This window comes from Amphiprion ocellaris, chromosome 20 (assembly GCF_022539595.1).
Source record: "Amphiprion ocellaris isolate individual 3 ecotype Okinawa chromosome 20, ASM2253959v1, whole genome shotgun sequence".
Taxonomy (NCBI): Eukaryota; Metazoa; Chordata; class Actinopteri; family Pomacentridae; genus Amphiprion; species Amphiprion ocellaris.
In genome coordinates this window covers 32,780,395-32,804,166 of record NC_072785.1, presented here as the reverse complement: position 1 = coordinate 32,804,166, position 23,772 = coordinate 32,780,395, and the positions used below count along the sequence as shown (strand labels likewise).

At 42.5% G+C, this 23,772-nt stretch overlaps 1 protein-coding gene across 1 annotated transcript in view; it reads right to left on the bottom strand.

Moving 5' to 3' along the window:
- Positions 1-23,772, bottom strand: part of akap6 (A kinase (PRKA) anchor protein 6) — a 162,204-nt gene that overhangs the window by 25,787 nt on the left and 112,645 nt on the right. The gene's annotated exons all lie outside the window — the stretch shown is intronic.

Here is a 23,772-nt window from a genome sequence, read left to right as displayed (position 1 = left end):
GATCTAAAAAGGTGAGTCTTTAAAAGGGATTTAAATGTGGTGAGGTTGGTGCAGTCACGGAGGGCATGGGGGAGTGAGTTCCAGAGTGTGGGGGCGGCAATGGCGAAGGCTCTGTAAAGTTTCCCTTAAAAAATTTATTTTTTTTTATTAAAAAAAAAAAACAAAAACTAATTTGGCAAGAAAATTCTTGTAAATATTTTCAAAAAATGAGGAAAAATCTTCCAAAAAATCCTAAAAATATCTAAAGTGATTCAGTTCAGATCAGTAAAACTTCTAATATCATCTTAAGAACATTCACATAAAAATTTTGCTGGATTTTGCTTGATTTTTAAGTGAATGTTTTTAATTCAATTTCAATTCAATTCAATTTTATTTATATAGCGCCAATTACAGTCAAATTGTCTCGAGACGCTTTACAGAACCCATATGCCTGACCCCCAGAGCAAGCCAAAAGGCGACAGTGGCAAGGAAAACACCCTTTTAACAGGGAAAAAAACCTCGAGCAGAACCCGGCTCTAATGTGGGGGGACCCATCTGCCTGCTGGCCGGGCGGGTTGAGAGGGACAGAAGAGGTAGAAAGGTAGAGATAGAGGGATAGAAGTAGAGGGGTAGAGGTAGAGAGGTAGAGATAGAGGGATACAGATAGAGGGGTAGAGATAGAGAGGTGGGGGGTGGGACACAAGGACCATAAAACACAGCCACACATCTGAAGCATCCAGCATCCAGCTCTGGGACCAGGGACACTCGGAGAAAGGACACAGAAAGAAACAGAGTGAATGTAATGCAATAATGTTATATATAGTAAATACATAGGTAGTTAGAGAAGGGCTCAGTGCATCAAGAGAGGTCCCCCAGCAGCCTATAGGCCTATAGCAGCATAACTAGGGGCAAACTAAAGGGACGTCAAGAGGGGAAGTCAGTTGTGCAAATGAAAACACCAGCTCACCCCGTCAGGGTCCCCCAGTCAGCCCTAACTATAAGCTTTGTCGAAAAGGAAGGTTTTAAGCCTGGTCTTAAAAATAGAGAGGGTGTCCGCCTCCCGAACCCAAACTGGGAGCTGGTTCCACAGGAGAGGTGCCTGATAACTGAAGGCTCTGCCTCCCATTCTACTTTTAGAGATTCTAGGAACAACAAGTAAGCCTGCAGTTTGAGAGCGAAGAGTTCTGCTAGGATAATATGGTACTATCAGGTCTTTAAGATATGATGGAGATTGGTTGTTAAGAGCTTTATATGTCAGAAGAAGGATTTTGAATTCTATTCTAGATTTAACAGGAAGCCAATGAAGAGAAACCAATATAGGAGAAATATGATCTCTCTTGCTAACTCCCGTCAGTACTCTGGCTGCAGCGTTTTGGATCAGCTGTAGATATTTCAGAGAGCTATTGGGACAACCTGATAATAAGGAATTACAGTAGTCAAGCCTAGAAGTAACAAATGCATGGACTAGTTTTTCTGCATCACTCTGAGACAGGATGTTCCTGATTTTCACAATATTTCTCAGGTGGAAAAAGGAAGTCCTACAGATTTGTTTTATGTGCGAGTTAAAGGACATGTCCTGGTCAAAGATAACACCGAGGTTCCTCACAGTAGTACTGGAGGCCAATGTAATGCCATCCAGAGTAACTATATGCTTTGAAAGCAATTCTCTAAGATGTTTGGGGCCAAATACAATGACTTCAGTCTTGTCTGAATTTAGTAGTAAGAAATTATAGGTCATCCAGGTCTTTATGTCCTTAAGACAATCTTGCAGTCTAGCTAGCTGATTAGTTTCATTTGGCTTCATAGATAAATACAATTGAGTGTCGTCAGCATAACAATGGAAATTAATACAGTGCTTCCTAATAATGTTGCCTAAGGGAAGCATGTATAATGTGAACAGTATTGGTCCTAAGACAGAACCCTGAGGAACTCCATGATTAACCCTAGTATGCTCAGAAGAGTCATTGTTGACATGCACAAATTGGAACCTGTCTGATAAGTAGGATTTAAACCAGTCCAGTGCTGTCCCTTTAATGCCAATAGAATGTTCTAGTCGCTGTAATAAAAGTTTGTGGTCGATTGTATCGAATGCTGCACTAAGGTCCAATAAAATAAGTATAGAGACCAGTCCATTATCTGACGCTATGAGAAGGTCATTAGTAACTTTCACCAGAGCTGTTTCTGTGCTATGATGCACTCTGAAGCCTGACTGAAACTCTTCAAACAAGCTATTCCTTTGTAAATGTTCACATAATTGATTTGCAACTGTTCTTTCCAGAATTTTGGAGAGAAATGGGAGGTTGGAAATTGGTCTATAGTTGGCTAAAACATCTGGATCTAGAGTGGGCTTTTTAAGTAAAGGTTTGATTACAGCAACCTTAAAAGCCTGTGGTACATAACCTGTTACTAGAGAGAGATTAATCAGATCTAACATTGAGGAATTAATTAAAGGTAAAGCCTCCTTGAACAGTCTAGTTGGGATAGGATCTAAAAGACATGTTGATGGTTTGGATGTAGAAACTATTGAAATGAGTTCAGAGAGATGTATGGGGGTGAAAAATTCTAAATATCCATCTGGTCTTACAGCCAATTCTAAAGCATCTGTACTCGATGATACATCTGTGACATTTGCAGGAAGGGCCAGAGTAATTTTTTCTCTAATCGTAATAATTTTATTTGTAAAGAAGCTCATGAAGTTGTTACTGCTCAAAGCTAAAGGAATACAAGGTTCAACAGAGCTCTGACTCTTTGTCAGCCTGGCTACAGTGCTGAAAAGAAACCTGGGGTTGTTCTTGTTTTCCTCTATTAAAGATGAATAATATGTTGTCCTGGCATTACGAAGAGCTTTTTTATAAATTACTAGACTATTTTTCCAAGCTACATAAACTTCCTCTAAATTAGTGGAATACCACTTCCTTTCCAGCTTTCGGGACGCCTGCTTTAAAGTCCGCAGCTGGGAATTATACCAAGGAGCAGGTCCTCTCTGAGATAGAACTTTCTTTTTTACAGGTGCAACACTATCAAGTGTTGTACGCAGTGAGGCTGCAGCATTATTAACAATATAATCCACTTCTGTGGGGGTAAAATTATAATATTTCCCTTCCATTATATCAGTAAGTGGTGCTGGACTAAATAGAGAGGGTATTATTTCCTTAAATTTAGTCACCGAATTGTGAGACAGACATCTACTGTAATGATATTTATTCTTAACTCCTATACAATCTATTGTTGTAAATTGAAATGTTATCATAAAATGGTCAGAAAGAAGAGGGTTCCGGGGAAGTACTGTTAACTGTTTGATTTCTATGCCATAAGTCAGAACGAGGTCAAGGGTATGATTAAAACTATGAGTTGGTTTATTTACATGTTGAGAAAACCCAATTGAGTCTAATATTGAATTAAAAGCAGTCGTAAGGCTGTCACTGTCCACGTCAACATGAATGTTGAAGTCACCCACAATAATGACTTTATCTGAGCTGAGCACTAAATCAGATAAAAAGTCTGAGAATTGAGATAAAAACTCAGAGTAAGGAGCAGGAGGACGATATACAACAACAAATAAAACTGGTTTCTGAGCTTTTAAATCTGGATGAGAGAGACTGAGAGTAAGATTTTCAAATGAACTGTAACTAGGTTTAGGTCTCTGGTTCATTTTTAAGCTAGAGAGGTAAATTGCTGCCACTCCTCCTCCTCTGCCTGTGATTCGAGGAACATGACAGTTAGTATGACTAGTAGGAGTTGATTCATTTAGACTTGATTCATTTAAGAAACATTTTTTTTAACATTTCTTTTTTTCCACCAACAAATGATCAAAGATTTCCCCAAAATGTTGAAAATGTGGACATCAGAAGTTTCACTGTAAAAATATTTTTTTTTTCCACATTTTCAAACTTTAAAACTGATCAATTTGACCTGCAGGACGACACGAGGGATAAACGTACAGTGAGTGATTTTGAACGAAGGTTGGAGAAAGTTTTGAGACATTTTGCTCAATATTTGGAGAAGAAGAAGGAGATTGTTTGACGTCAAACAAACTGAAAGAAAAAATCTAAAATGACCAGAAACTGCATGAACGTCTTCAGATGAAGTTTAAACATCACGTTCTCAGGTCTGGAGTCAGCGTGGACATGATAGTGAAACATCTGAGACAACAACAAATGTTTGTTCTTCTGTTCACTCCACTTTATTAGCATGAAATCAGAATAACTGACAGCAGCCAATCAGGGCTCTCCTCGCTGACAGCAGCCAATCAGGGCTCTGCTCGCTGACAGCAGCCAATCAGGGCTCTGCTCGCTGACAGCAGCCAATCAGGGCTCTGCTGTATAATAAATGCAGGAGGATAAATCACTCTATGCTGATGAGTTTCACACTCAAAGGTCAGTGTGTGTGTTCGCATGTTTCTCTGTTTACCCATGCAGCTGTGTGCAAACATATGCATACATTAGTGTGTGTGCGTGTGTGTGTGTGTGTGTGTGACAGACTTCCTCCTCTGAACACGTCCGAGACACAAACTATTTATGCTAATCCCAGCCGCCCGCTCACCAGCACCGCCTTTACATTTCCTTTACATTTTTCCAATAAATATTAAACACTATTACAATGAAATGGGATTCTCGTTGTGTCTCCGGCGACGTGCGCACTCACACACACACACACACACACACACACACACACACACACACACACACACACACACACACACACACACACACACACACACACACTCCACTCCTCTTCTTCTGTCTTTCATCTCCTGTTTCTCGCTCTCTTCAGTTTAGCATATTTGTTGCTCTGCTCGTCTAAACAGGAGATGAGGATTCAGAATACAGCGACGGGATGAAGAGGACAAGCCTGCTGTGTGTGTGTGTGTGTGTGTGTGTGTGTGTGTGTGTGTGTGTGTGTGTGTGTGTGTGTGTGTGTGTGTGTGTGTGTGTGTGTGTGTGTGTGTGTGTGTGTGAGACTGTATGTGCAGGTGAATATATTCCAAACAGGAGGTGTGTGTTATATTGGAGGAGGTTCAGAACAATACAACCACCGAATGAGACTCGATCTGCAGCGATGGACGAAGAAATAAAGTCGAATGATTCAGAGAGTTTCAGTCAGAGAATGGAGCAAGTTTGGGTCTAAAACACAAAGTCTGGATCCAAACACAATGTCTGGATCTAAACACAACGTCTGAATCCAAACACAAAGTCTGGATCCAAACACAAAGTCTGGATCTAAACACAAAGTCTGGATCTAAAACACAAAGTCTGGATCCAAACACAAAGTCTGGATCTAAACACAAAGTCTGGATCTAAAACACAAAGTCTGGACCTAAACACAAAGTCTGGATCTAACACACAAAGTCTGGACCTAAACACAAAGTCTGGATCTAAAACACAATGTCTGGATCTAAACACAAACTCTGGATCTAAACACAAAGTCTGGATGTAAAACACAAAGTCTGGATGTAAAACACAAAGTCTGGATCTAAACACAAAGTCTGGATCTAAACACAAAGTCTGGATCTAAACACAAAGTCTGGATCTAAAACACAATGTCTGGATCGCTGAAACATTTCAATTAAAACATGAAAGCATCACAGTGACTCAGACAACCACAACTACACAACTCTAACAGCCAGTAAACAGTCTCTCTGGTTCCACTGTAGATCCAACAGTTTCACATTAACCAACACTTACTGGACTTAACTCCAGTTCTACGTAGGAACCAGAACCATGGAGGTTGGTTCTGGTAGAACATCTGGAGATCTTTATGATGAGTATATGATAAAGCAGAAGACTTTAAACAATCAAGTCCTGCACAGCTCAGAAGTTTCCACCATGAAACAGGAAGTTTCTTCTCCCCTGAACAAGGATCTCCAGGGAACGTTCCTGATTGGAAAACTCTCAAAAGTTCTAGTTGATCTAAAACATCCTGCAGGTTCATGCAGTAAAAAGCAGCTGACATAGAACGCTGTCAGTACTCGATCAGAAACATTCAGTGAGGTTCTAGAGACCACCAACAAGACTGTAGGGTACCTTAAGATGTTTTACTGGTCACTGATGAGGTTTAAATGTTCTATTAACAGGTTCTAGAGATCCTCAGTGAGGTTCTAGAGACCACCAACAAGACTGCAGGGTACCTTATGGTGTTCTAGTCATCACTGATGAGGTTCAAAGAGTCCATTAAGAGATTCTGGAGATGCTTTTAGATATTCCAAGAGGTCATGATGGCCGATGAGAAGGTTGGAGGGTACCCTGATATGTTCTAGTGGTCACTGAAGAGGTTTTAAGGGTCTGTTAAGATGTTCTAGTCATTTTAGATATTCTAGTCTACAACATCTTAGGGTTCCCGCTGGAATGTTGGAGGGAACCCAAAGATGTTGTAACGGTCCATTAGAAGGTTCTATGTTTTTTTAGAAGGATCTTTAGACATTTCATGAGGTTGTAGAGATAATTAACAAGGCTGTGTTCCTCGTGGTTGTAGGGAACTTGATGGGGTTCTAGTGGTCACTGAATTGGGTCTAGGGCACCTTTGAAATCCTCCTACCAACTCCTCAGAAACCCTTCTGTCACTGAAGTTTCTATGAAACAGTAGAGCTGATTTATTTTACAGAAACACAAAAACCAAAGACAGTGAAATTCTCCGACCCAGGAACACGAACAGCATGCTAATAATAATGATCAATACAATCAATACATCGGTCCTGTCTGATCATCTGGTTAGTGGATGATGTGGAGCCGTGTTTTTAGCGTGTCTTAGAATCTCATTAACACACAAACACACCTCTCTGCCAGACGGTTTCATGTTCTTCATCTCTAAACTTCAGGTTCTGATAAAATAAATGTTCTTTTAGAACGTTTGTTCCTCAATAAAACACTGAATTTTGACAGAGAACAAACATGAAGCTGCAGTTTGATGACGTCTAACGCAACATTTATGGTCCAGAAGATGAACATGAAGCTTTTTATTGTTTATTCGTAATAAAACCAGTCAGCAGCAGCAGGAACATTCGAGGTTCTCCTCATCATCGTCAGCAGGAACACTCGAGGTTCTCCCCATCATGGTGAGCAGCAGGAACACTCGAGGTTCTCCTCATCAGCAGCAGCAGGAACACTTGAGATTCTCCTCATCAGCAGCAGGAACATTCGAGGTTCTCCTCATTGTGGTCAGCAGCAGGAACACTCGAGGTTCTCCTCATCATCATCAGCAGCAGGAACACTCGAGGTTCTCCTCATCGTGGTCAGCAGCAGGAACACTCGAGGTTCTCCTCATCGTGGTCAGCAGCAGGAACACTCGAGGTTCTCCTCATCGTGGGTGTTAAAGTGCAGGTTGCTGAGTTTGGATGTGAACTCTGTGTTCTCTGGAAGTTTATTCATATCCAGAGAAAAGGCAGAATTCTAAGTCTATTGTTTCTGCACGGCTGCTTTCATGCACTGATCCGTCTTTCCTGGTTTCTGTGGGCTGGTCGAGCCTGGCTGGCCTCGTATTGACTCAGAGCCTCTACAGACACAGTCAGACAAATATTTGCTAAAAAGCTTTTCTTCCAAAATACATGGGAAGCTGTGGAGAGGCTGCAGAGACAGAGATGGAAGCAGAGGAAGCCTGAGATGGCAGAAAAACACAGAAACTAACCTACAGAAGGAATATTCTGCTGCGATGAGGAGGAAGATGAAGATCATCTGGTGCAGAAGACGTTAAAACACAGATTAGTGACTGAAGCTAATGATGGATGAAGGCTGAGGTGAACACTGAGACATCTCTAAATGTTAAAGAACCAAATGGAGGAAAATAAGATCTGCTTCCTGTTTTTACAGTCAGATAGCTCAGTCTAAGTCCAAACACAGCTTAAAAGATTACCAAAACCCTCAAAAACATGATGAGAACCAAACCAACAGCAGATTTCAGAGCAGCATTACTGACCTGAAGCTTCTCTTGATCAGCTAACAAAGGTTTTATGAACAGTAGCTGCAAATATGAGGTTTGGACACGGACAGGTTCACACAACACTTAAAATAATCCACAGGAATCGTTTCATGGACGTGTAGTTATCTATCTGTGAATCTCTAATGGTTTCCAACTCTGTGCCAGAGGACGTCAAACCAAGAACAGGTTGGCAGCAAAGATCCAACAAGGACCAACAACATAAACCAATAAAAAAGAAATTCTAAAGGATCACAAATAGATTTTAAATATTTGCAAAGATGCAAAATGACCAGAAAGAGATTAGAACAAATTAAAATAGATGTAAGATCAACACAAACTGATGAAAAACTACAAAGAAGACACACAAAATTAATCTAAACCCACCAAGAGCCTCAAAATGACCACAAAGATGCACAAAAACACCACAAAAAGACACAAACAGACAGAATCAGTTGACTCCAAACTAACTGATGTCAAAGAAGTCATCGATGTTTCTGCATTTAGCTCAAACCGATGGACAGGAAGTGGAGTTTAAAGTCTACAAGCAGCTGTTTGTTTATGTTCTCAGAAGCAGAAGAACCTCCAGGAACCTTCTGGGGTTCCTCACCATCGCCACTGTGGAGGTTCGTCAGAGATGTAGGATGTAAAATGGAAACCTCTTGATGTTTAGATACTTAGATGTTAGTTATCAGAGTCACTTGCACACAAACCTGTAGGATCCCGATGCGCTCCAATATATATTTTACTGAATGGATTTCAACAGATTCAGTTTAAATCAAACTAAAACCAGACAAGTCGGTTCCTTCAATCCCCTCAGAGTTCCTTGAGGTTCTCCAGATCTACAAGAACATCCCAGCTGAACCATCCTCTCCGAGTAGCAGCTGATAGTTTGAATGTTGGTTCAGGATTCATGTGTTCTGATGATCTGCAGGTAGAACCTCTCAGAGATCTGTGGAATGTTTAGTTTTAGTTTGGTTCCATCGTTCTTCAATCAGCTCATCGATTGGTTGAGGAGCAGCAACGATTTCAGTTAGTTTCCTTTGGTTCTCTACAGTTCTGTTAAACATCCCAGTAAAATGGTGACAACGTCTCTACGAACTACAGGGATCTGTTATTGAGACAGGAGAACATGCTGGGATGGATTCATGATTTCAGAAGTGATCAGAGGTTCTTCAGGTCCCTACAGACAGATTATACATGCAACGAAGTAATGAGAACGTCTCTATAAACTACAGGGATCTGCTGTTTCCTGTGATGGATTTATGGTTTCAGAGATTCTGTAGGTCATTATTTCCTCTAACGGTGTGTTTGAGGTCAGGAGAGCGTCAGGAGAACTTCAGGAGAACGTCTTTATCTCAGCCCCTGTCACTCATCATGTTCTTTAGAAGGACAACCGATGGAGGATAAACTAAAAGAAGAGGATCTCCTCTAATTCCCTTCACCCTCTCACTCCTAAATCTCCTCCTCTAAAAACTAAATCCTCTTAACTCGACTCCACCTCCTCATTGCCACAATCTAATTACCCACCTGGAGAGGAGAGGAGGAGGAGAGGATGGAGGAGAGGAAGGAGGAGGAGGAGAGGATGGAGGAGGAAGAGATGGAGGAGAGGATGGAGGAGGAGGAGAGGATGGAGGAGGAAGAGAGGATGGAGGAGGAAGAGATGGAGGAGAGGATGGAGGAAGAGAGGATAGAGGACGAGGAGACAAGAGGAGAGGATGGAGGAGGAGAGAGGAGGAGAGGATGGAGGAGGAGGAGAGGATGGAGGAGGAGGAGATGGAGGAGAGCATGGAGGAGGAGGAGAGGATGGAGGAGGAGAGGAGGAGGAGACAAGAGGAGAAGATGGAGGAGGAGGAGAGGATGGAGGAGGAGGAGAGGATGGAGGAGGAGAGGATGGAGGAGGAGGAGACAAGAGGAGAAGATGGAGGAGGAGGAGAGGATGGAGGAGGAGGAGATGGAGGAGAGGATGGAGGAGGAGGAGAGGAGGAGAGGATGGAGGAGAGGAAGGAGGAGGAGGAGAGGATGGAGGAGGAAGAGATGGAGGAGAGGATGGAGGAGGAGGAGAGGATGGAGGAGGAAGAGAGGATGGAGGAGGAAGAGATCGAGGAGAGGATGGAGGAAGAGAGGATAGAGGAGGAGGAGACAAGAGGAGAGGATGGAGGAGGAGAGAGGAGGAGAGGATGGAGGAGGAGGAGAGGATGGAGGAGGAGGAGATGGAGGAGAGCATGGAGGAGGAGGAGAGGATGGAGGAGGAGAGGAGGAGGAGACAAGAGGAGAAGATGGAGGAGGAGGAGAGGATGGAGGAGGAGGAGAGGATGGAGGAGGAGAGGATGGAGGAGGAGGAGACAAGAGGAGAAGATGGAGGAGGAGGAGAGGATGGAGGAGGAGGAGATGGAGGAGAGGATGGAGGAGGAGGAGAGGATGGAGGAGGAGAGGAGGAGGAGACAAGAGGAGAAGATGGAGGAGGAGGAGAGGATGGAGGAGGAGGAGAGGATGGAGGAGGAGAGGATGGAGGAGGAGGAGACAAGAGGAGAAGATGGAGGAGGAGGAGGAGAGGATGGAGGAGGAGGAGAGGATGGAGGAGGAGGAGATGGAGGAGAAGATGGAGGAGGAGGAGGAGAGGATGGAGGAGAGGATGAGGAGGAGGAGAGGATGGAGGAGGAAGAGATGGAGGAGAGGATGGAGGAGGAGAGGATAGAGGAGGAGGAGACAAGAGGAGAGGATGGAGGAGGAGGAGAGGATGGAGGAGGAGGAGAGGATGGAGGAGGAGGAGATGGAGGAGAGGATGGAGGAGGAGGAGAGGATGGAGGAGGAGAGGAGGAGGAGGAGGAGACAAGAGGAGAAGATGGAGGAGGAGGAGAGGATGGAGGAGGAGGAGACAAGAGGAGAAGATGGAGGAGGAGGAGGAGAGGATGGAGGAGGAGGAGAGGATGGAGGAGGAGGAGATGGAGGAGAGGATGGAGGAGGAGGAGATGGAGGAGAGGATGGAGGAGAGGATGGAGGAGGAGAGGAGGAGAAGGAGGAGACAAGAGGAGAAGTTGGAGGAGGAGGAGAGGATGGAGGAGGAGAGGATGGAGGAGGAGAGGATGGAGGAGGAGGAGACAAGAGGAGAAGATGGAGGAGGAGGAGGAGAGGATGGAGGAGAGGATGAGGAGGAGGAGAGGATGGAGGAGAGGAAGGAGGAGGAGGAGAGGATGGAGGAGAGGATGGAGGAGGAGGAGAGGAGGAGAGGATGGAGGAGGAGGAGAGGATGGAGGAGGAGGAGAGGATGGAGGAGAGGAAGGAGGAGGAGGAGAGGAGGAGAGGATTGAGGAGGAGGAGAGGAGGAGAGGATGGAGGAGGAGGAGAGGATGGAGGAGGAGGAGAGGATGAGGAGGAGGAGAGGATGGAGGAGAGAAAGGAGGAGGAGGAGAGGAGGAGAGGATGGAGGAGGAGGAGAGGATGGAGGATAGGAAGGAGGAGGAGGAGGAGAGGAGGAGAGGATGGAGGAGGAGGAGAGGAGGAGGAGGAGGAGAGGATGGAGGAGAGGATGGAGGAGGAGGAGAGGATGGAGGAGGAGGAGAGGATGGAGGAGAGGAAGGAGGAGGAGGAGAGGAGAGGATGGAGGAGGAGGAGAGGATGGAGGAGGAGGAGAGGATGAGGAGGAGGAGAGGATGGAGGAGAGAAAGGAGGAGGAGGAGAGGAGGAGAGGATGGAGGAGGAGGAGAGGATGGAGGATAGGAAGGAGGAGGAGGAGGAGAGGAGGAGAGGATGGAGGAGGAGGAGAGGAGGAGGAGGAGGAGAGGATGGAGAAGAGGATGGAGGAGGAGGAGAGGATGGAGGAGGAGGAGAGGATGGAGGAGAGGAAGGAGGAGGAGGAGAGGAGGAGAGGATGGAGGAGGAGGAGAGGATGGAGGAGGAGGAGAGGATGAGGAGGAGGAGAGGATGGAGGAGAGAAAGGAGGAGGAGGAGAGGAGGAGAGGATGGAGGAGGAGGAGAGGATGGAGGAGAGAAAGGAGGAGGAGGAGAGGAGGAGAGGATGGAGGAGGAGGAGAGGATGGAGGAGGAGGAGAGGATGAGGAGGAGGAGAGGATGGAGGAGAAGAAGGTGGAGGAGGAGAGGAGGAGAGGATGGAGGAGGAGGAGAGGATGGAGGAGGAGGAGAGGAGGAGAGGATGGAGGAGGAGGAGAGGAGGAGAGGATGGAGGAGGAGGAGAGGAGGAGAGGATGGAGGAGGAGGAGAGGATGAGGAGGAGGAGAGGATGGAGGAGAAGAAGGTGGAGGAGGAGAGGAGGAGAGGATGGAGGAGGAGGAGAGGATGGAGGAGGAGGAGAGGAGGAGAGGATGGAGGAGGAGGAGAGGAGGAGAGGATGGAGGAGGAGGAGAGGAGGAGAGGATGGAGGAGGAGGAGGAGGAGAGGAGGAGAGGATGGAGGAGGAGGAGAGGAGGAGAGGATGGAGGAGGAGGAGAGGAGGAGAGGATGGAGGAGGAGGAGAGGAGGAGAGGATGGAGGAGGAGGAGGAGGAGAGGAGGAGAGGATGGAGGAGGAGGAGAGGATGGAGGAGGAGAGGATGGAGGAGGAGGAGAGGAGGAGAGGATGGAGGAGGAGGAGGAGGAGAGGAGGAGAGGATGGAGGAGGAGGAGAGGATGGAGGAGGAGGAGAGGATGGAGGAGGACAGGATGGAGGAGGAGGAGACAAGAGGAGAAGATGGAGGAGGAGGAGAGGATGGAGGAGGAGGAGAGGAGGAGAGGATGGAGGAGGTTGTTCCTGTGGATCTGTTCTTCACTGTCAAACACTTCATAATAAAACAGAAAAGCTGAAATCTGCTGATATCAGAGTCGAAACCAAGCAGAGTTCTGGTTCTGAAACCAGAAAGAAGTTGTTCTTTTCTTTTTTTTTGTCTTTTCATAAAACCCATAAATAATCCGTGATCAGCAGCAGAGCTTTGGCCAGATCAAACTGACCAGAAGCTGGAATCAGAAACTTTCTGATCAATGACGATGAGTCTGTGAATCTAATCAGATGTTTGGTGTTAAAAACCACCAGAACTAACCCTAACCTCAGACAGGAACCAGAGCAAGACAGAAGAAGAGAAATAATAAATAAAAACAAACAAGAAGGTAAAAAAAAAATGAAAGAAACCAAACAACAGAAAGTGCTGATGTCGTCTCCATTAAGTCTCCTACTGGTTAGAAGAACAGAAATGGAGAAATGTTTTCTATATCTAACCTGGTTTCAGTCATTACAAGAACCTCATCTGTCTGTTCTCAGTGAAAATAGACTAAACTGTCTGCAGACCTTCAGCCTCTAGGTTTATATTCCACCTCAGAAGCTCTGGTAGATGTTTCTGCATATAGATGGTGTATTTTCATGAATGTAGCTGAAGAAATGTCGCCTTTCTTCCCATATTTACATCATTTATTCTGCACAGACAAAGTTTGAACAAATTGAAAAATTTAAAGAATCTTCCACTATAGAAGGTCTGCTTTAAAGAGGTGGTTTTAAATTTTTCCTAAAGCAGTTAATAAGGAGAAGTTAGAACGTTGTTCTGAATAAGTTCTGACATGAAGAACATTTCAGTCACATGACTCATCAGATATTCTACTAAAAGAATCATCCTGAAAATATCTCTGCATTTTTCTAGAAGGTTCCTCCTGAAATCCATGTCCATGAACACCGTGAGAGAATGTTCTGGTCCAGGTTTGGTTAGTTAGAGTTAGTTAGTGCTAATTAGTATTAATTACGGTTAGTTAGAGTTTCATATTGTTTCCTTGTCTGAAAAAATCCAAAAATTCTGCAAAAAAATTCCCCAAATGTCTGAAAATTCGCAAAATCTTCAGGAAGAAAATTTTCCGTTAAAAGTTTTATTTTTTAAAGATCCCCCAAATTTGACAAGAAAATTCTTCTTCTTTTCAAAAAATGAGTAAAAATCTTCCAAAAAAAATCCTAAAAATATCTAAAGTGATTCCATATATATCAGTAAAACTTGTAATATTTTTAACATTTCTTTTTTTCCACCAAATAACGTTCAAAGATTTCCCAAAAATGTTGAAAATATGGACATCAGAAGTTTCACTGTGAAAATAGACTTTTTCCCCCACATTTTCAAACTTTAAAACGAATCAATTTGACCCACAGGACGACACGAGGGTTAAGCAGAGCCTCCATCTGGCTGCAGGCAGAACATCTAGAACATCTAGATAGAACATCTAGAACATCCAGGATCCTCCTAACCCGAACCTTAAACCCTGCAGAATGTTCAGTAGGAGGTGTTACTCTGGATATTTCTGCAGGTTAACTTGTAAGAACTGCAACAGAAATCAAACTCCAGAGCTGCTTATCAGCTCATAACGCTACAGACTGTTGTGTATTTTGGTCTCCAGCTTCTTTCTGGATCATCAGAACCGAACCTGATAGCAGCTGGAGTGAAGGAAACAAAAGGAGCTGAACACAAAATGACACGACGACAGCACAAGAAAAAGAATCTAAAATGAGAAATCTGTAAAAGGAGGAAGCTGAAAACAAAGAGGAGCAGAGAGGAAGGAGAAGACAAGGACGAAGCGAAGTGAGGAAGAGGAGAGAGAGTTTCTGCTGCTGCTCTGTGAATCAGTGGATATTTCAATCAATTACCATTAATTAGAAATCTCTGATTAATTCTATTTGTTCATTAAGTCAATTAAAACCACAAGCACTCGTTATCGCACAACGAGCCTAATGAATTCCTGTCGACGGTTTGTTCCCACATATTCCCCGTGCTGCCGCTAATACGCCTAAAGCTACTGAACTTTTCCTCTCTTTCATTCCTTCTATCTGTCTAATTGAATCCTAGCGATGTCGACTTCCTGCTGAGGATTCTCCAAGAGCACCTTGACTTCCTGTAGCAGCACAATCCTTCTCTCCGTTCACAGCTTCGTCCTCCAAACCCAAGGATAGAGATTCCCTGACCGATCTGAAGCTCCGAGGAACCGGACCGGCAGCTCCTGGAGGACTTTACACCTCAGAATCAGGTCTGGCTGCCAGGAAAATATCAGAACAGGAAGTTAAAGGACTGAAACAAGCAGCAGCAGAACAACAGGAGGGATGTTGGAGTCGTCCTGATGACGGAGAAACCAGACGAAGAAGATATCTACCCAGGAAGTCAATGTGTTTTAAACAGATATCTGAGAGAGTCACAATCTCAATTACACAAGAACCATGATGGCATAGTTGCACGAGAGGACATAGCTTTGCTCTACCTATTTTTAGGAACACTGTTGCAGGATGGAATCGACAAAAACAAGACACACAGCGCCAAAAATGAAACACAAAATGACAAAAAACAAGACAGAAAAAGACAAAAACAAGACAGAAAAAGACAAAAACAAACAACAAAAACTAGACACAAAATGACAAAAAACAAGATAGAAAATGACGAAAACACGACAGAAAACGACAGAAAGAAGACAAAAAAGACAGAAAATGACAAAAACAAAACAACAAAAACTAGACACAAAATGACAAAAAACAAGATAGAAAATGACGAAAACACGACAGAAAACGACAGAAAGAAAACACAAAATGACAAAAACAAGACAGAAAAAGACAAAAAAGACAGAAAATGACAAAAACAAAACAACAAAAACTAGACAAAATGACAAAAACAAGACATAAAATGCCAAAAATGAGACACAAAACAACAAAATCAAGACATAAAACATCAGAAATGAGACACAAAATGACAGAAACGAGAGACAAGATGACAAAAAAGAGTCACAAAACAACAAAATCAAGACACAAAACGACAAAAACGAAGCAAAACGACAAAAACGAGACATAAAATGTCAAAAATGAGACACAAAACGACAAAATCAAGACAAAAAAATGACAAAATCAAGACACAAATCGACAAAAACACGACACGATGACAGAAATGAGACACAAAATGACAACAACATTATTGGATGTAAAATGTCCTCCAGTTCTGGAATGAGCCTCCTACTGGTAGAAAGATGTTCTGGTTGAACTCTAAACGCCTCATATCACGGTTCCAGTGAATGGAACATATAGAATGAATGAAGCTCCTGAGCTCCTTTCAGATGAAGGAAATGTTCTAATTGGAGAACGTTGTGATGGTTCTCTGGTTCCAGCTGGTTCCAACATGTTCCCTCTGGTTTCTGAAGCGTCTCCATCAGGATAAATAGAGTCTTCTCATTTCAGTGAACTTCCTCTGGATCTGCAGGGATGACGTCCTGCATATCACTTTATCACATTTCTCTAAACGGGTCGCAGCACAGTAAGGAATGAAACTCGACGCCATACTTCCTCTGACCCAGAATCCATCTGTTTCCAGCTCGGGCTTTTTAACAACTCGTAGAAACGGCTCTGAGAGACGGCAGGATTCATTAAAGGCTTTTAGAGCAATCCACTGGAAATGGAAGCAGACAATAAAGAAAGACGCACCTCTCCCACTCACTTACCGCTGGGTTTGTGACATTTATGACAAAACCTGGCAACCCACATGCATTAAAATATCAATTTAACACTCTGATGGAGGCAGAGCTGCTCTCCTCAGCCAGGTGTTTGGGTTTCTGATGAGGTCACAGGTCATGTGATGCTCGCCTCAGATTCAGGAATGGTGGTGAGAACAGAAGAATGAGGAGGAAGTGATTGTTTTCCTGTGAAAATGGTTGAAAAGGTCTCATAATGAATGAGCAGGTATTATCCCACTCATTCATGAAGGAGTCTTTGTACAGAGGCCAGTATACTCCTGTACGATGTTTAAACGGCATGACTCTAAAATAAGCTGAGAACAGCAGAATATTCTCAGTCCTGGACCTATGGACTGGGTCTATTATGTCTGCATCATGGCTCCACATGGAAAAGAACTGAACAGTGAAATTTCTGATCTTTGAAATTGCTCAAAATGACGTTAGATTTGTACAAGACTCCAAACTTTTCCAGATTTACTTAAAATGTGTCCAAACCGACTCAAAATTTTTCAAAAGCCACTGACACTTTGTTCAAAAAAAGTAAAAATTACTCAAAATGACACGACATGGAAAAGAACTGAACAGAGGAAGAGACAAATCTGACTGAGAGACTCGACAAAGATGGAAAAAGATCCAGGAAGATCAGTGAGAAACTAAAAACCAGCAAAGCACAGAGTCAGCAGTAATCAGGAGGTATAGAAGGAGTCATAGTACCACTAATCGGGAGGTATAGAAGGAGTCATAGTACCACTAATCAGGAGGTCTAGAAGGAGTCATAGTAGCAGTAATCCGGAGGTCTAGAAGGAGTCATAATACCACTAATCAGGAGATCTAGAAGGAGTCATAGTACCACTAATCAGGAGATCTAGAAGGAGTCATAGTACCACTAATCAGGAGATCTAGAAGGAGTCATAGTACCACTAATCAGGAGGTCTAGAAGGAGTCATAATACCATTAATCAGGAGGTATAGAAGGAGTCATAATACCACTAATCAGGAAGTATAGAAAGAGTCACAGTACCACTAATCAGGAGGTCTAGAAGGAGTCACAGGACCACTAATCAGAGGTATAGAAGGAGTCATAGTACCACTAATCAGGAGATCTAGATGGAGTCATAGGACCACTAATCAGGAGGTCTAGAAGGAGTCATAGTACCACTAATCAGGATGCATAGTAGGAGTCATAGTACCACTAATCAGGAGATCTAGAAGGAGTCATAGTACCACTAATAAGGAGGTATAGAAGGAGTCATAGTACCACTAATCAGGAAGTATAGAAAGAGTCACAGTACCACTAATCAGGAGGTCTAGAAGGAGTCACAGTACCACTAATCAGAGGTATTGAAGGAGTCATAGTACCACTAATCAGGAGATCTAGAAGGAGTCATAGTACCACTAATCAGGAGGTATAGAAGGAGTCATAGTACCACTAATCAGGAGATCTCGAAGGAGTCATAGTACCACTAATCAGGAGGTATAGAAGGAGTCATAGTACCACTAATCAGGAGATCTAGAAGGAGTCATAGTACCACTAATCAGGAGGTCTAGAAGGAGTCATAATACCATTAATCAGGAGGTATAGAAGGAGTCATAATACCACTAATCAGGAAGTATAGAAAGAGTCACAGTACCACTAATCAGGAGGTCTAGAAGGAGTCACAGTACCACTAATCAGGATGCATAGTAGGAGTCATAGTACCACTAATCAGGAGATCTAGAAGGAGTCATAGTACCACTAATCAGGAAGTATAGAAGGAGTCATAGTACCACTAATCAGGAAGTATAGAAAGAGTCACAGTACCACTAATCAGGAGGTCTAGAAGGAGTCACAGTACCACTAATCAGAGGTATTGAACGAGTCATAGTACCACTAATCAGGAGATCTAGAAGGAGTCATAGTACCACTAATCAGGAGGTCTAGAAGGAGTCATAGTACCACTAATCAGGAGGTCTAGAAGGAGTCACAGTACCACTAATCAGGAGGTCTAGAAGGAGTCACAGTACTACTAATCAGGAGGTCTAGAAGGAGTCATAGTACCACTAATCAGGAGGTGTAATAAAGAGTTAAAATTGTCCAAATGACTTCACATGTCAGAAATTACTCAAACTTTGTCCAACATTTCCTATTATTTGTCTTAAATGATTCAGAACTCATGCGAAATGATTCAAAACAGGTCTAAAAAGACTCAAAGCTCCCTAAAGAAGTGAAAAATTGCCAAGAATCACTCAAAGTTTATCTGAAATGACTCAATGACAACCATGACTTTGTTGGAAGGATGTTCCTCATGTTCAGGCTGAAGGTTTTCCAGACGTAGTGGAACCATCAGTGTGACAACAGCAGAGTTTGAAATTGATCTGAACATCAGAATAAATAAACTAAGACAGAGTAAACCTGCAGATGAAATGTTTGATTGGAGGAAGAATCATCCTGAGGAGCTCAGAGCTCCAGCCTGCTGACATCACCAGCCTTATTGATTATCCTAACTTATTACTGGAGTCCTTTCGACACGCCGCCACGTTTTAGGATGAAAGCTTTACTCTTAAAATATTCAGCGGCGGTAAACAAATGGAGGATATATGAAGTCTTTGTGAGTGAAAGCATTTATTGTTCTCACTAATGCAGTCGAGCGAACGCGCCGCCGAGACTTAAATCGCTTCTATCAATAAAAACCAATCTGCTGGTGTCTGTCTGCGTTCCTCTGGATATTCATCTTTCTCTCATCCATCTTTCTCCCGCTTTTGTTTCTGCATCTCACTTTACAGCCTCTTTCTGTCCTGTTTTTCCTCTGATCCATCCTTTGTTCGCCTCCACTCCTCTGTCCTGCTCCACTAAATGAGAAGGTCCATCTTCCATCTTTCTCCTTGCTGTCTTTACCAGGTTTCCATCATGGAGGTCTCAGATGAAATAGGTTAGTCAGTGTCAGTCAGACTGGAACCAGGAAACATGTTGTTGGAGAATTTCCATCATCTGTAGAGAAGAAATCAGTAAAATCTGCCTCATCTGTTATTAAACATGAAGACAACATGAAGCAGCTTCAAACCAACCACCAACATCTAGACCTCTATGAACATCTAGACCTCTATGAACATCTAGACCTGTCTGAACATCTAGATCTCTATGAACTCCAGGTTCTGGTTCCTACCAATGAGTCCACATCAACATTTAGTCTAAATATCTAAAAACTGGAACCTTGTCTCTTCATACTGACCAAACATCAGATTCTACTGATGTTAGAGCCACAACAGTTGGAGAAATGTGGACCAAAGACTGTATTTTAGTAGAAATATGGATCCATCCATAGATAAACACTTACAGGAACTTTATGGAGACACTAGATCAGCCTGGATTCAGACCAAACACAATGACAACAAATAGAACTGTTTAAAAGGTATTTCAGAGGTGAAAGTGTTCAAAAGTTCGAATCTGAATCTGACATGTGGCAAGACAATGTTCTAGGTTTTTGTTATTTTGACCTGAAATCTGTCTATAGTATCCCAAATTTTAGCCAGAACTACTCAAAATGTGTCCATGTCCAAATGACTTTAAACTTGTCCAAGAATGACTAAAAGTTGTACAAAATGCCAAAATAAATACTTTGTGGCCCCTAAAAATGGAAAGAAAGTGGAAAATGTTCCATCCAGGCTGGTCTAGTGTCTCCATAAAGTTCCTGTCAGTGTCTATCTATGGATGGATCCATGTTTCTACTAAAATACAGTTTTTAGTCCACATTTCTCCAACTGTTGAGGCTCTGACATCAGTAGTCTGAAAGTTTGACCAGACAAGGTTCCAGTTATTACATATTTAGACTTGAGTTTTGTCCAAAAGAAGACACAGATTGCCCAAAATAGCTAAAAACCTCAAAAATGTCATGAAACGTGTCAAAAAAGACTCCAAATTGTCCAAAATCACTTGAAAACTATTAAAAATGACTCAAATTTGCCAATAGGTCTTGAAACAAGTCCAAAATGACTCTAAAGGTGTCCAAAATAAGATGAAGTTGGTTAAACATGATTCAAAATTGTCAAAAAAATAACACAAATCAATCATTCTTGCTCCTTGAAAATGGACATTTGGTGGTATAGTGTCTCCATAAAGTTCCTGTAAGTGTCTATCTATGGATGGATCCATGTTTCTACTAAAATACAGTCTTTAGTCCACATTTCTCCAACTGTTGAGGCTCTAAAATCAGTAGAATCTGATGTTTGGTCAGTATGAAGAGACAAGGTTCCAGTTTTTAGATGTTTAGATGAAACCTGACCAATATTCCTTATTCTTGTCCAGAATGTGTTGAAAGTTTCCCTGAATGAGTCCGTTTAAGATAAGATAGATAAGTCCTTTATTTCTCCCCAGGCCAAGGGAAATTCATATTGTTACAGCAGCTTATGTAGCAATAGACGTAGTAATAGAAATAAAATAATAATCGAATAGTAGTAATAATATTTACAACATGTACAGGGATGAGAAATGACGATGAAATAGTGCAGTAGTGACACATTGTATGACAATGCAATATAAAGTGGCTTGAAAAAATAAGCTTAAAAAGTGCAAAGATGCAGCAGTGCAAGAATGTCTGTGCAAATTTTATGATTTAAGATGATATGATATGAGTCCAGTTTATGTTAACATCAGCCACTGATGCTGATGTTGTAAAGTCTTATAGCAGATGGGATGAAGGACCTGTGATAGCGCTCTTTCTTGCAGGGTGGATGTCTCAGTCTGCTGCTGAAGGAGCTGCTTAAAGACCCCACAGTGTCATGCAGTGGGTGAGAGGGATTGTCCATGATGGATGTGAGCTTTGACAACATCCTCCTCTCACCCACCTCCTCTATGGAGTCCAGGGAACAGTCCAGGACAGAACCTCCTCCTGACCTTCTGTTTAGTCTCTTTCTGTCCCTTTCAGTGCTCCCTGCTCCCCAGCAGACCACTGCATAGAAAATAGCAGACGCTACCACAGAGTCGTAGAATGTCCTGAGCAGAGTCCTGCACACTCCAAAGGACCTCAGTCTCCTCAGCAGGTGGAGACCACTTTGGTCCTTCTTGTACAAAGGATCCACATGAACATCCATGATATCAGAGAGATGTTCCACCAGCTGCTACCAGAAACGACCGGCTTAGTTCAGAACATTTCCTTCATCTCCAGCTGAGAGGTTGACTGGGTTTAACCCTCCTGTTGTCTTCATTTACGGACACCAAAAAATATTGTTTCCTTTACTGAAAAAAATCCAAAAATCAGCAAAAAATTTCCCCAAAATTTCTGAAAATTTGCAAAACTTCAGGAAGAAAATTCCAATAATTCCTTAAAAATTTCGCTTAAAAGTATAACTTTTTTTTTTAAATCCCCCAAATTTGGCAAGAAAATATTTTCAAAAAATGAGTGAAGATCTTCCAAAAAAATCCTAAAAATATCTAATAATAATATAATAATAATAAATTTTATTTATAAAGCGCTTTTCCAAAAGCTCAAAGACGCTGTACATAAAATACAATAAGATAAAACAAAACAGTTAATTAAAATCAGTAGATAGTAAAACAAGTTCAAGATAAAATACAGTGTCACTTAAGGAAAGCAGATCTAAAAAGGTGAGTCTTTAAAAGGGATTTAAATGTGGTGAGGTTGGTGCAGTCACGGAGGGCATGGGGGAGTGAGTTCCAGAGTGTGGGGGCGGCAATGGCGAAGGCTCTGTCCCCCCAATGTCGCCGGCTGGTCCTGTGCGGGATGGAAAGGAGGTTTGTGTGGGAGGAACGGAGATTCCTGGGGGGGGTGTAGGGGAGGAGCAAATCGGTAAGGTAAGAGGGGGCAAGATTATGGATGGACTTGAAGGTGAGGAGAAGCAGTTTGTACTGGATGCGGTGTGAAATGGGGAGCCAATGGAGGTTCTGCAGGACGGGGGTGATATGGTCGTGAGAACAGGTTTGGGTGAGGAGTCGGGCAGCAGAGTTTTGAATGAGTTGAAGTTTATTGAGAACTTTGGAGGTGGAGCCGAAGAGAATGCTATTGCAGTAGTCAAGGCGGGAAGTGACGAAGGCATGAATAAAATAAAAATATCTAAAGTGATTCCATATATATCGGTAAAACTTTTAATGTTTTCTTTAAGAACATTCACATAAAAATCAACCAAAGTCCAGTGAAATTCACTGATTTTGGTTGATTTTTTGTGAATGTCCTTAAGAAATATTTTTTTACATTTTTTTCCACCAAAAAATGTTCAAAGATTTCCCAAAAATGTTGAAAATGTGGACATCAGAAGTTTCACTGTGAAAATATATTTTTTCCCACATTTTCAAACTTTAAAACGGGTCAGTTTGACCTGCAGGACGACACGAGGGTTAAAGCAGGAAGCTGCTCAGTGTGGGTGGAATAAAGCAGAAAAACAGAATAAATAGCAGCTGATCCTAACAGAATGGACTCTGGTTCTTCTTCTCAGTTTGTTAGCAGATTAAACTTTAATTGTCTTCTCCTCCATCGTTCCTCTTTCCTCTCTCCTGGTAGCTCTTTCTTCTTTTCTTTCTTCTCATCTTTCTTCTTCTTTGCTGTTTCCTGCCATTTCTCCTCTTGTTTTTTCTGCTTCTGTCTGCCGTCCTTTAGCTGATGAAAGAGCCGAGTGTTTTCTTCTCCTCCCGACCACATGAAGATGAAAGTCTCGTGTGTTTGTTGCCGTCGTTGCCATGGCAACGCCTCACCCGTTTGTTCGCCTTCAACCCCTAACGAGCAACTCTTAACGAGAAAACACCTCTTCAGAACACACATATCAACACGGACAGACGGCGGTAATCAAAGCGGCATCAGGAGGCGAGTCAGAGCTCCTTTAATATGCTCCTCATCACAGAGTTCTCTATAGATAGTAGGTATTGATCCTGTAGATAGTAGATATACCAGACATTGATCCTATAGACACCACACATTGATCTATAGATAGTAGATATACCAGATATTGATCTTATAAATAGGAGATAGATCAGATATTGATCCTGTAGACATCAGATCGATCAGGTATTGAGTAATTCTGGACAGATATCAAGCTATTGTGGATAGTATAGAAAGTTTCAGGACATTTTGAGTCCTTTTGAATGAAGCGAAGTTTCCAGACATTCCTGAAAGGTTTTAAGCTATTTGTCACAATGTTTATCTTCTTTTGGGAAAATCTGGAAAGATTTTGGAAAAGATTTCAGATATTTTGGACAAATATAAATACTTTTGGACGGGTTTTGAGTCAAAATCAGTATTAACTGGAACCTTGTCTTGCCAACATTTTCCGAAACAGAATAAAAGCTGAAATGAAACAGGTTTTGCTGCTGGTTTGGTCCTCCGTCTCTGTAAACTGGACTTTCCTATGAAGGAGGACATGAGAAAATACATTTATTTAATGTGAAATTTCCCAGAAAACATCACTGATAAAGCAGTTTAGATGTAAAGGAACTTCATCTTGTTCAGTCTGGC